The sequence below is a fragment of the Prunus persica genome, chromosome G4, assembly GCF_000346465.2.
Source record: "Prunus persica cultivar Lovell chromosome G4, Prunus_persica_NCBIv2, whole genome shotgun sequence".
Lineage (NCBI taxonomy): Eukaryota > Viridiplantae > Streptophyta > Magnoliopsida > Rosales > Rosaceae > Prunus > Prunus persica.
The window spans coordinates 24,347,252-24,360,327 of record NC_034012.1 but is presented as its reverse complement, the minus strand read 5'-3'; the positions used below and the strand labels follow the sequence as shown (position 1 = coordinate 24,360,327).

Sequence of the window (13,076 nt, the reverse complement as noted above, 5' to 3'; positions counted from 1 at the left end):
ACTCTGAATTTCCAGCAGTACTTGAGGGATATTCATATGCAAGTTGGATAACGAGTACTAGTGATGATAAGTCAACATTAGGGTGGATTATCTTTACAATTGTCGGATAAGATTTCTTGGGCTTCAAAGAAACAAACATGTATAGCACATTCAACTATGGAATCTGAACTTATAGCACCGGTAGCAGCAAGTAAAGAAGTGGATGGCCTAGAAATATGTTAACTACTACAAATATTCAAAAAGACAACGCTAAATACACAACGGTTGGCTTTGAAACTGTTGTAGTTGTTTCTTCCACAACGGTTATTACTTAACCGTTGTTAAAAGTTAAGTGTTGTGGTTTAGAGTATGTGGTTTTCTGATTTTATTTCACAACTTTCCACAACGGTTTTCATTTGAACTGTTGTAATTGAAGCCTAAAAAAAAAACCAGAGTGAACAGTAGTTCAATATTTTTTCTTAAGCCTCGATAGTTCTCTCTCATCTCTCTTCTAGCTCGTCTACCTCTCTCCACGGTCTTGCTCTTCCCACCTCGTCGCATTGCCTTCACCACGACCATAGACAGAGGGACTATGTCTCTCGCATCTCCCTCTCTCCACGCTCTCTCTCTCTCTCTCTTCCCTCTCCCGTCTCTTTCTTTCTCCTCCCTTCTTCTAGTTCAGAGGGATTTGGGCTTTAATTTTAGGGTTACTGATTTGGGTTTTATCTAACCATTTGGGTGTTGGCTTGTGGTTGCTCTACCTCGATCGACAAAGGTAAAGAAAAAAAAAAAATTAGAGTTTCAATTTGTTTCGACACTGTTGTGATTTGGGTGTTAACCATCTCTCTTTGTTTGTTTCCTCTGCAGGTGCTTAGCTTTTTCATCTCTCTTGCCCCCCTACGGCTGTTGCACTCACTCTGAAGCTTTGATAGGTAAGAAATCTTGAGTGCTTTTCTTTCATAAGAACTCTAGCCAGCCCCCTTTCTCAGTCTTAGGCCCCTTTCTCAGCTTCAGGCCCCTTTCTTTCATAAGAACTTTGTGGTTTGCGAATTTGAAGGTGGGATTCAAATAATCTCAGTTCAGTCCTGCTAATATTGTAGCTATTTCATATGTGTATTTTAATTTCATTTGAGATCTATCTGTCTTTTTTTAAAATTTTGGGTTCTCTTTCTTGATCCATGGTTGTCTCAAATTGTCTTTGTTTTCTCTATTTATGTTTCTCTTGTTTTCCCTTTGTTTCCTTGTTTCTCAGTCACGATGGCTGCCTCCTCTCATCTGAATTTTCCTTTTTGCCCCTTCCTTTACTCGATTCAGATATGACCAATGCCTCATATCTTATTTAACCAAGTCAATTTTGATTCCCAGCGGCATGAATTTGCATTCTTCTCTTGATTTGAGGGCATACCTCATCTTTAATTAATTAATTATTTGTGTTTCTCAAATGCGGTTATTTTGCTTTTTTTTTTTTTTTTTTTGGGTTTGCGAATTTGTTGCTTTCGTGCTTTGAATTTTTATAATGTGCTATATAGCCTGTTTCAAAATTTTGAAAGTTGTTGTAATCTAAGCTTTAAAAAAAAAAAAAAAAAATTATTTTACTTATATCTTTTGATCTCATGTTGACATGGGTGATGTCATTTCTCCTACATCAGTCACCAGTTGATGGGAAGCCAATGCTCTTGACACCTGAAGAGTCAATTCAAATCCAAGTACGTACATCTATTTCATTTCATTTTTGGTAATCTAGGGGCATTTTTTTTTTCTGTTAGTTACCGAGGTCTTCGACTGGATTTGTTTGAATCATACTATGTCATTGAGTGCCTCTGCTGCAATGGAGTGCCTGTCATGTTTTGCAATTAGAAACCTCATTTCTCGTATACAAATTCTGTTATTGCGGTGATAGCCGTTTGTTGTAGAAATCCTCTTATTACAACGGTTAGACCCAACAATCGTTGTATAATAAGGACACTTACAACGGTTATTATGAAAACCGTTGTACAAAGTTATCAATAACCATTGTGGAAAGAACCATATTACAACGGTTATTGATCAAAACTGTTATTGAAAGTGACTTACTACAACGGTTATTATATGAACCGTTGTGGAAATGAAAATATTACAACGGTTATTAAGCTTAACCGTTGTTGAAAGTTCTATTTTACAATGGTTAGTTTGAACAGTAAGCATAATACTACAATAGTTTTGCTCAAAAACCGTTGTAATAAGAGTTAAACTACAACGGTTATTAAGCAAAACCGTTGTTGAAAGGACCATATTACAATGGTCGCTCTTTTATACCTCTTTTTTATAAACGGTTTTTCTGTTGAAAGTGACATATTACAACAGTTTTTGACCGTTGTCATAAATAGGTAGAAAAGACGACACTCTTAACCTCAACGGTTTTAGAAGACTTTCAACAACGGCTAAAAACCGTTGTCTATTAACTTTATTGTAGTAGTGTTATTAGAAATAAAGTTGTGGCCACAATTGATGTCATCCATTTCTTTATACTATGATAGCGAGGCTACTTTGTCTAAAGCTTATAGCAAAGGTAGTAATTTATAAGGGAATTCTTCGAGTTTTTGCTATTTGCATATTTCAGACTTTATTCCTCAAGAACTCATTAGTAAACTCAATCTCAATCGTACCTCAAAGTCTTTTCATATTTCAGTTTTTACTCAACATAATTTCGTAAGTTTCACATCAAAGATTAGTTATAAGACAGATCATCAACATCTTGGTTCAGGGCACTCTGTTGGGACAAAAGATTAGTTAACGACAGCTGCATGGAAGCCGCGAAAGTGGACCAAATTACTTAATTAAGAAGAGTCTAATGCATAAGTGGATGCCACCAAAAAAAAATTATAAATAAATAAATAAATTCTGATAATGCGTGGATGCCATTGCCAACCAAACTGAACGAACAACCAACAAATTAAGAAGTGGTTACAGCTAGTTTAGGCGCAACTAATTAACTAATTAACTAATTAATCCCTCAGTATCGAAACTTTGATTTCTATTCTTTCCTCTTTAATTTGTGTCGTGTGATAACAATCACTTTTCTTTTTTAGTTTCATTGTCATAGTCTTTGTCTTTGTCTTTGATGAGAGTGGTGTTTCTAGCGATTTGGACGTCATCCAAGGCAAAAGGAAGGCGTCCTGAGGTAGCTAGGGAGGGCTGACAGAAACCCAGAATTCCTACTATCTAATTTGTAAATAGAGTTTGTAGCTCAAGTAGGTAAGAGCAGTTACTTTTGCACTTGAGGTCTTTTCTTCGAATCCCTCAATTCTTTATTATCGCTTTTATAAAAAAAAGGATTGTAAATATAAGTATCGTACGTAATGGATGATGCGCTATGGGACAATGGCGGGGTAGTAGATGCAGATGTTACGAGGGTATGTTATAATAAAACGATAACACACGTGACTGGGATGTGGAAGGCTGAGAATCCCTTGCTTTCAACTCTTCCTCTCTTCTTCACCCAACTAGGTCTCATTATGTTTATATGCCACTTTCTCAAGCTTCTCCTTGCACCTTTGCACCAACCTCGCATCGTTGCTTACACTATTGTAAGTAAACTGTAATTCTATTCTATATCTCTATGCTCTATGCTCTATGCTTTTATTATCAAAATTCTATTGTGATGGACAAACAATAATTGAGAATCAATTTAATCAATAATCCAAATATACAGTCCAAACAACTGATAGTAATACATCTATATACATAATATTGATATTTTTATGACAAGGACAAATAGTAATACATTGGCATGCATGCATGCACATTGCAGGGTGGCATAATTTTGGGTCCATCTTTTATCCTGAAAACCCAGTTCTCTCGCAAATACCTATTTCCAGTCAAAAGCACGTTGACGATAGAGACAATGGCCAACTTGGGGTTGATTTACTACATGTTCCTCCAAGGCTTAGAGGTCGATTTCAAGCCAATTTTGCAGGCCAGAAAAAAAGTTTGGAGCATTGCCACCGCTGGAATTCTAGTTCCCCTCCCTCTTGGCTATCTCCTCCACAAAACCCTAACACCCAACTCCCACCCACTAAAGGCTACTACTTATGGTCCTTTCTTTTGGGGCACCACCCTTGCCACCACCAACTTCTCCGAACTTGCCCTCGTACTTGCCGATGCCAAGCTCCTCTACAGCGACGTTGGCAGGACCGCCCTCTCCGTAAGCGTCATCAATGACCTTGTCTCTTGGGTTCTTCTTCTCATCACAGTGGCCATAGTCAGCGATGGCAAACTTTACACACTGTTGTCCACCTTCACGTTGATCATATTCTGTGTATACGGGCTTCGTCCGGTGCTGCCATGGATGGTTTGCAACACGAGCTTTTTCAACGAAAAGTACGACATGGACAACCAAATATGCTTCATCATGGCCGGGGTTCTGCTGTTTGGGTTCATTAGTGATGCGTTCGGGTCACATTCCATTCTTGGAGCCTTCATGTTGGGAGCCATTTTGCCCAAGGGAGAGCTCAAAACTGTAATCACCGAAAAGGTTGAGGACTTTGTGTCAAAAGTCTTGCTGCCCCTCTTCTTTTTGATTGTTGGGATGAGAACGCATGTCGATGTTGTCTTTCGCAGTGCAAGCCTTCTAATTGTCATGTCAATTATTGTCCTGGCTTTCCTTGCTAAATTTGTTGTGAGTTCCGTCGCTGCCATTGTCAACAAAATGCCGGTGAGGGACAGTTTGGCTTTCGGACTAGTCATGAACGCCAAAGGCCTGTTGGCTACAATAATCCTCAATTCTGGGCGGGACTTACATGTAAGTATATACTATTTCGTTATTGCATGCTTAGCTGCCTGCCTCTTCCACACATACACAACATATGGCCAAATGCATGCCTTCTAGGCTTAGTGTTGGGTTTAAGTAATACTATATTCAAGTTATGTAAGTTTACTACTGTATTTAGGATAATAAAAATTAAAGGTTAGGTTATTAGTTTAATTTACTGGTAGTAATTAATGGCATGAGTCATTTTCCCTTTTAGAAATTTTGTTTCCAAGATTTTTTTAATTTTCCTTTTGGTAATAGGTCTCTTTGTTTATTATGGTTATGTTTAATGTTATTTGTACTACATTATTTATTGACCATTTTACTGACCACCTCAATATGTATTAGAGGTGTTCAGTAATATGGTCAGTGAATGTACGTAGTACAATGGTCATAATAACTTAATCAATGAATGTGGTACAATGGTATACCAAGTGTCCCCCTAAACAAAGTACAAATAAATTACATCTAAGAAATATATATATATATATATATATATACCGTCCTGATCTCTTGGACTACAGGGGTCCAAGAGATTTGTGGTCACTCACCGTTGAATGTAAATTCAACGGTTCACTCACTCTTGCACTCCTTTTAAAATTTTTTTTTAAACCATTGGATTAATATCCAATGATGGGTGACCACAATCTCTTGGACTCCTGTGGTCCAAGAGATCGGGACTGTATATCTATATATATATATATATCTTAAAACTACGTGTTAAATTCTTGATTTTATATTGTTTTAATTGGCAAATATATATAAATGCAGGTTTTGGACCACAATACTTTTTCAGTAATGATTCTTGCAATTGTGATAATGACGGCAGCGGTTGGACCCATTTTGGCTTTGATTTACAAGTCGAATGGGCCATCTAAGCAGCACACACACAGAAGCATAAGAAGCATACAACCCAACTCAGAGTTTCGAATCCTTATTTGCATCTATTCAACAAGCAATGTTTCAAGCGTCATCAATCTGTTGGAGATTTCCAATCCCACCAAACAATCCCCGATGTTCGTCTTTGCGGTCCATCTGGTGGAGCTCAGTGGCCATGCTTCTGCCATGCTCATAGTCCACGACACATGCAGCAATATTCGTAACACAGCTGAAATTACAGCCAAAAATCAAAAGCACTCTTCGCCTTCTAACCAAATTGTCGCTGCCTTTGAAAAACTTGAGACCGAAAGCGAAGAAGGCAGCTTGTCAGTGGAGGCACTTACTGCTGTGTCCTCTTACACCTCCATGCACGAGGACATTTGCAACCTTGCTGACGACAAGAGTGCAGACCTTATAATCATTCCTTTCCACAAGCAATCCACCATTGATGGGGGAATGGACAACGGAAACTGCTCTTTTAGAGGCGTTAACAAGAACCTTCTAGAGAACGCTTCTTGTTCGGTGGCCATCTTCGTGGATCGTGGACTCACCGATCCATCTAACATTAAAAATGACGATGGCCATGGCTGCTGCCGCTGTGCCATGCTCTTCATTGGTGGGCCAGACGACCGTGAGGCATTGGCATATGCATGGAGGATGGCTAGCAATCCTAGCCCTAATCCTAATATCAGCTTAACTGTGGTTCGTTTCATCATCGGTAAAGATGCGTCAGTTGATTCAGATCTCCGTCCCAACAATCCTAATAATGATCATGATGATCATGAGGACGAAGACAAGAATATTTTAGAGGTGATAGAGGAAAACGAGAAGGAGAAACAGCTAGACGACCAATATATAGAGAGCTTCGTGTTCAATACTAGGAACCAACCCTCCATAAGATTAATTAACGAGGTGGTGAACAATGTGGAGGAAACTCTCAAATTGATAAGCGCCATGGGAAATGACTATGATCTTTATATCGTGGGAAGAGGGCAAACAGGTTCTTCACCACTCACGTTTGGGCTATCGGAGTGGGGTGACTGCCCAGAGCTCGGACCCTTGGGAGATACGTTGGCATCGTCCAACATTGTGGCCAGGGCGTCGATTCTCATAGTGCATCAAGGTGGTGCTTTAGTGGATGAATTAGTACATCAACATCTTAGCGAGTAGTCCCTTACATCTGAAAAATACAACTACTCTATCTTGAGCCCTTTGTGAACCCTAAAGGTACTGATGCAGGGCCAAGCAAAAGACAGGTAAATTAGGGTCCTCTATCTCCAAGTGCAGGGACAGACCTGAAAACCCTAGATTGCTATGTTTCTAGCACTACCCTGAAAATCAGAGAACTAGGAACAAATCAACAATCTCTCAAGAGAAAGGCACTTAACACAAAGAGAGATGAAACTCCTTTGAAATGGTTCAATTCTATATTCAAAACTCTGATTACATATTCAGATTACAAAGCTATACCTATATATAGCCCCCAGCAATAAAGCCACGAAAATGTAACTGAAAATGGCATTGAACCAACAATTATTTGAAATGATAAGATAAACCCTCTGACTATGGTTACTATCTGATTAGCTCTTTTTCAATATTTTTGTATTTTTCTCTATTCTTCGTACTCGAAGAACTCTGGAGCTACTGGATTTTGTGTTGCAATTTGATGACAATACTAGCATCAAATCACTCTTATAAATTAATATGCAAATATAAGAGAGAGAATGGAAATTTGGGAACAAGAACTAAGAGGTCTGCTAGTTTCAATTGATTTTTGTAAATTCAAGTGGTTTTACAGAAAACAATGGAGACTTTAGAGCTAACAGAAAACAATGGATGATGACCTTGTTTTCAAAGAGAAGATAGGAACCTCTGTAAGTAGTGTAGGAGGAAGAGAAATAAAATAAAACAAATGGACACTAGTTTCTTAGAAGAATAGGCTCTTTCATTATAATTCAACACACACAAAAATAACAATGATAAAAGACCTATTTAAAGACTTCTCTTATCATAACCGATTAACCCACTCTCATATCTTCGACTCTTCATCAACCCACTAATTCATGAAGCTGGCAGTTTATTCAATTCATTAATACATGAACTTATTAAATCAGAGAATAAGAAAAGACTCAACATAATAGCATATTGAAACTTCTTGAATGCAACATATTTGGTTTAATTTCTCCAACAATGCCTCCCGTAAACCAAACTTGCTTCAAATTCCCAATCTTGCAACATCACTTTTGTAATTTGTCCACCAAGAGGTTTTGTAAACACATCAGCCATTTGTTTATCTGTCTTGCAATACTTCACATGAATAACACCTTCATTGACAAGCTCCCTCAGAAAATGATAACGAATACGAATGTGTTTTGTTCGCCCATGTAAAACTGGATCTTTTGAAACTGAAATTGCTGAACTATTATCACAAAACAAACTTGTGGGACCTTTTGCTCTTAAGACTTTCCAAAATTCCTCGTAACCACAGAAACATCCTGCATAAGAAGCAGCAATGTATTATGCTTCCGTTATAGAGAGAGCCAAAATAGGTTGCTTCTTAGAACTCAAAGAAAAAACACCACTTCCAAGATTAAACATGTAACCGGAAGTACTTTTGCAATCATCAACACTTCCTGCCAAGTCACTATCAGTATAACCAACAAGATTAATAGGAATATTTGCTTCATAGAAAATACCATAATCAATGGTCCCTTTGACATATCACAAAATTCTCTTTGCAGCCTCCCAATGATTGGAATATGGCTTTTCCATAAATCTCCTCACCAAACTTACTGAAAAAATGATGTCTGGCCTTGTGGCAATCAAATACATTAGATTTCCAACCAAACTTCGAAACATTGTAGAGTTCACAAGTTTTCCTTCACCATCTTTGCTCAATTTTAAGCCTGTACCACATGGAGTTGAGACTGGATTTGCATTCTCCATTCAAAACTTCTTCAAAACTTCCTTCGTGTAACTCACTTGCGAAATGAAAATTCCTTTTTTGGACTGGTGAACTTCTATACCAAGAAAATGATGCAATTCTCCTAAATCTGTCATCTCAAATTCTGTCATCATGGAGAGCTTGAACTCATTCAACATATTAAGATTATTTCCGATAAAAATCAGATCATCAACGTAAAGACTTACAATCATGAAACTTCCTTGCGAATTGTTTTTAATATAAAAAGTATGCTCATATAGAGAGGCCAAGTTGGTACTAGGCAAACCGTAAGGCCAAGGCAAACCATAAGGCCATGGCTTTGAGTTGGCCAAATCAACATGTGAAGGCCCAGTTGGTGCCAGGAAAACCATAAGGTCATGGCTTGGCCTTTGTGATTATGTTTTGATATTGTTTGGGCCTAAAAATTCCACAAGTCAGCCAATTGAAAACTGGCCCATAAACAGAAAAACAAAAGTATGGGCCTTATCTTCAGAAATCAGCCCAAGTAACTTTAGAAGCCCATATCTTTTGTAAAGACAAATGACAGAGGTTTAAAAATACGCAAATTACAAATTAAGATTGCCATTTAATGGTAACTTATATCAAGCAAGTCGAAAACCTCTAAAATTGGATTAAACACCAGCTTTTGAAAAATTCTCATTACTTGATCTCAACCCCAAAAGCAAGTCAGCAGATCTTTCTTACTAAAGAATGTTTTCTCAAAGAGCCCCACGTGACCTTTCTGACTTTGAAAAGTCAAAATTCTCAACTAAAGACAGAGAAAGTGATAGGGAGTTAATAAAGACAGCTCTTACAGAAGAACTTCTCCATTTTTGCAAAGGAAAAGAAGATCATATCCCCTCTCCATATGCAGAGAAGCTCTGCACCAAAGCAGGTTATATTTCCAAGAGATAAGCAGGTTACAGTTTCAAGAGATAAGTAGAGAGCAAAGGAGTTGTTCATCGGAAAAAGCAAACTGACCATCATGGCAGATAGTGTTTTTTTTCCTTTTTACAAGGAACAAACAGAGAACAACAAGAGTTGGTTTTCTTTCAGGAAAAGCAAGGAAAAGACAACCATGAAAACTAACTGTTGATGGTTCTTCTCTGCCAAAAATAATAACTTCCCTTTTTTTTTTTACATTTAAAAAGAAAGATATTTTTGAAAGATCTGCCGCCCATTATTAAAGATTAAAAACTCCACTCCAGCATTTCCTATAAATATGAGAGGAGGTGAACAGATCAAGGACAGCCAAAAAATCAATCAAGACAAAAACTCTCAAATTCATAACTGACAAACTCAAAATGATCAATTGATCTCAAAAGCCTTTAGACACTTTAGTGACCAAAGCTCTTTGATCCACAAGAAACAAATTAGCTAGAATTCAAATCTCTTATTTCAGTTCAATTTAGAGAAACATTTTTACAAAGCGAGATTTCTCTCGTTACAAATTTGGTTCAGCACAAAGTCAAGTCAACCAGAGTCCGGGTTTTTACAATATGATGAAAACCTCAACAAATTTACAGAAAGCCTTGATCAAGCAGAATAGGTACTCCAGTGCAGCTGCAGCCCAGTGATCATCAATCCAGTCACTTCTCCTTTCTTCAGACCAAAGAGTCCCTAATTCTGCCCATTCAAAAAGCCTTCCAGGAATTGAAATATATCGAACCTTTGCCAAACTCAAACGTTGGTATTGATTTCCAGCTGAAACTCTTCAGTTGAAAGGGCTGACGATTCAATCTAGCACAAACACATCCAATCCAGCCCAATTCAGAGGCAGCTACCCAGGCAGAAATCAAAGTTTAATATTTTGTTGTCTTTTTCGGACTCATCATTTCTCTTTTTAAGTTCTGTAACAGGTAGTTATGCATGAAAAACTTGTTCTCTTTTTATCTATTCTGGCCAGAACCAGTAGTTTTGTAATGTGAAAAATTGTGAAGTCCTCACCAGCTTGAGGCAAGAAAATAACTTACTTGGGAGATATTTCTCACCCAAATTCACAATTGCTTGTTTAAAATCAGTAACTTGGGGCGCAAGTTATCTATTTTTTAGAAGTCTGCTAGGATTTCAAACTACTAACAGTGGTATGCTCACACACAAAAGAAAGTTGACTTGTTGACCAACAATAGTTTTCAGGCCAATGAGGAACTTTACCCTACCATCACAGGATTAAATCAAAAAGGTGAACAATTTGGCACGCCCTGTGGGTCCTCTCAGTATACGTACTCCTAGAAGATATCTTTTGGTATATGAATATTGGAAGTACTAGCCAGAATCCACACTTTATCGTGGAAAGAAATCAAGCACCTCTCCAAGAAGGACATGAATCAGAGGAGAGTGACGCTAGGCATTCAGCCCATGGCAGTACCAGGAGTAGACGTTCCAGGTCTGGTTCTAGAAAGATAAACCAGATACAAGATGCTGTGGTCCGATAAGAGGCCGCAGCACAAAGGGGCCAAGATACTCTAAATAACATGACAGCCATGATGCAGTGGCAAGTCAACAGGCAGTTCATGAAGGATCGTGAGGTTGCTATTGCAAGAATTCCAAACCCAGATGTTGTGGTCCAGCAACTAGACCTCCCTTTTGGACCTGCACCAGGATTGGCGTGGCCATACCAATAGAATCCTCTCATCGCGAAGATAGCTGGAACACCAAGACAGGGAGAAGTCCAGGTTGGACAAAGGGGAGGAGCCTTTCCCATCCGAGAGCATAAAGCTCCAGTTCCTCCAAAGGGCCCTGTACCAGCTCAGGCCCCCTAGAACCAGCCATAACCTCCACCTATTCCACGACCAGTGGTCCCACGCAATCAGCCAGTAGCACTTCTGCCTGAGCAACCAGCCGTGTTGCCCAACAGACCTAGAAGGATGGACCCCAATCCATTTCCTCCACTAGCAAGAGGAAGGAGAGGCAGAGAGGGGATCAACCTTTTTACCAACAATGACACGAACAGGCCGGGGGCAAACTGGAGAAATCACCAAGACTTCAAAAAGGAAGAGGAACATAGGGAAGAAGTCATACCCAGACCATAGAGAATGGAACAAAGGGTTGAGCACAATCAGCCAGAAATAGGTCGGAATCTACATCCTATCAACGCCTTAAATAACATGGGAGCATTACAGAGAATGATCAGGGAGATGATGGAGCCTGAGGCCAGAAGAGGAGAAATGCCCACCTACAGGAAGCCATATCCAGCTTATATTGATCAAATGCTCCTATCCCCAGGTTTTAAGGTACCAAACTTCACTTTGCATCATTAGTTGAACATATAGGCAGATTCTCTGTCCAGTGCATAGCCATAGAGAATAATACTCTGCTAAAGCTCAGACTTTTTGGAAATTCTCTCTCTAGACAAGCCTTTACTTGGTACACTAACTTACCAGCCAATTCTATTCAAACGTGGGAACTGATGGAGAACGTTTTCCATGACTACTACTTCAGAATTCAGCAAGAAGTCACCATTAGTGATCTTGCTGCCCTTAAACAGAGTGAAGATGGGTCTACCTAAGACTTCATAACTAGGTTCAGAAATGTTAAAATGAAATGCTGAATACCTATGAAAGAAAGGCACTTCATCCAAATGGCTCAAACTGCCCTCAAGATTTCTTTGAGGAAGAGATTTGATGGGATGCTATTTGGAGACCTGACAGAATTGGCAGACAAGGCTTCTAAATATGAGGAACTACTTAGGGAAGAACAACAGAAGAGAAACTCCTCAAAAGGCACATATTACAAGACACCATCTTCCTCAGTACATTTGACAAAATTAAAACATCCTATCAGCTACAAGGCTCTGACAAAACCACCAAAGGATCAGAAGCCACCATCGTTTACAGGAGGATTTGTTCCAAACAAACCTGTAACACCCCGACTCCAAATTTAATTCCTTATTTAATTTATTTAAGTGAAATTATGAAATACAAAAAGAAAAAAAACTTCAATTCGATGTTCCCTGAACGACTCATAGATTTATATGGTTTCTTTGTTTATAAGAAGATTAGCATTCCGGTCCTTACTTATGATTAGGTAAGGTATCCCACCTAATGTTTTCTTTTTTCTTCTCTCTTTTTCTCTTCTAATTCTAATACATCAAATATTTTTTGGTTAGTCTGAAAGCATAATCTTGATGATCATCAACCGTTATCTATCTATAAGTTAGGTATATATACGAAATACAAAAAGAAAAAAACTTCCATTCGATGTTCCCTGAACGACTCATAGATTTATATGGTTTCTTTGTTCATAAGAAGATTAGCGTTCCGGTCCTTTCTTATGATTAGGTAAGGTATCCCACCTAATGTTTTCTTTTTTCTTCTCACTTTATCCCTTCTAATTCTAATACATCAAATATTCTTCGGTTAGTCTGAAACCATAATCTTGATGATCATCAACCGTTATCTATCTATAAGTTAGGTATATATACGAAATACAAAAAGAAAAAAACTTCCATTCGATGTTCCCTGAACGACTCATAGATTTATATGG

General features: G+C 38.4%; 1 pseudogene; it reads left to right on the top strand.

Moving 5' to 3' along the window:
• Positions 3,318-6,865, top strand: LOC18779151 (annotated as a pseudogene).